Source organism: Mandrillus leucophaeus, unplaced genomic scaffold (genome assembly GCF_000951045.1).
Source record: "Mandrillus leucophaeus isolate KB7577 unplaced genomic scaffold, Mleu.le_1.0 Scaffold138, whole genome shotgun sequence".
Classification (NCBI taxonomy): domain Eukaryota; kingdom Metazoa; phylum Chordata; class Mammalia; order Primates; family Cercopithecidae; genus Mandrillus; species Mandrillus leucophaeus.
The window spans coordinates 6,251,581-6,253,137 of record NW_012101343.1 but is presented as its reverse complement, the minus strand read 5'-3'; positions in this window follow the sequence as shown (position 1 = coordinate 6,253,137).

Sequence of the window (1,557 nt, the reverse complement as noted above, 5' to 3'; positions counted from 1 at the left end):
TGGGCTATGGTTACAACCATTTTCACGCTGTTTTTGCAGTGCTATTTGGATGTGTCCTGCCTGTGCCCTTACCAGTAGTTTGTGAGTTCAGTCTTTGATGTGCTGATTAGGACCAGGTCCATGTGCATGCAGCTTGGGGGGATCATCCCAGGAGTTCATAAACAGTTTTATGGGTTAGCTTTTCTGAGCTCCTCTCTCTTCTTAGTGTCTCTGGTTCTTTCCAGTTTCCTGGGGCTCCAAAAGGGAGAAAATACGGTAAACTCACCACCGTTTTGGTGATAGTTTAAATTTTGGTCTTATTCTCCATTTGACCTGCTCCAAATTACCCTTTGCAGCTACTGCATGCATTCTCTTCAGGTTTTTAGGTGATATTCAGTGGGAAAGCCGGAGTCAGATGTGATGACTGCATCTGACCCGGAGCAGGAACTTCCATAAGCCAGTTTCAGCAGCACAAAAAGACAGTCTTCTGATGCGGTGCCAAGGAATACACATCACCAGTATGAGATCGTGCTGCCAAAAACATCCCACCTGAATCTGATCGAGTCTCTAAATCTAACCATTAGTTTACTGGAGATTCAGGGACAGGGGAATATGTTAATGACCCCACGAAGGGGCATACTTTTAGATACAGAATGTGGGAAATTCTTCAAGACCCAGTTTCATTCATAAATAAACTCTAAGAAAAAACAGAGGAAAAGGAAACTTATAGATTGAAAGAAAGTAAAAGACAAATTCACGAAATGTGATATGTGGATCGTATCTGAATGCTGATCATACAAATCAACTGTTTAAAAAATTGAGATAGAGAAATTTAAATCGTGGTTTGATACTTGATATTAAGGCATTATTATTTATTTTTAATGTGTAAGAATAGTATTTTGTCTATTTTTTAAAGTCCTTATCTTTTAGAAATATATACTGAAGTATATAAAGAGATTATGTGCTATCTGGGATGCACTTCAAGCCAATTCCATCAGGGATTGAAACAAAATGTTCAGTGAATTGATAATTGTTAAACCCATGAAATTCAATAAACCAGTCTCTATTTTTGTATATGTTTGAAATTTTCCATAATGAAATGGTGAGAAGAAATAAATAAAAGTTAAAGAAGTGGTTCTGTTTGGCGATGTCTTGACTTTAACAAAAATAACTAGAGAGTTATGTTTTTAAAGAACTTTGGTTTGCAGACATGTGTTTTCCAGGTGTAGCATTCATTTTGCACTCAGGAGTGAGGATAAGCAAAAACCCAGTATATATAATTCTTTTTTTTTTTCCAAAAGGGGTCTTGCTCTCATTGTCTAGGCTGGAGGGCAGTAGTACGAACACAGCTCACTGCAGCCTTGACTTCCGAGGCCCAGGTAATTCTTCCACCTCAGCCGCCCAAGAGTATCTGGGACTTCAGGCGCACACTACCACACCAGCCTAAATTTTTTTTGTATTTTTAACAGTGTCAGAGTTTTACCTTGTTACCCAGGCTGGTGTCGAATTCCTAGCCTCAAGAAATCCACCCTGCTTGGCCTCCCAAAGGGCTGAGATTACAGACATGAGCCACTGCAC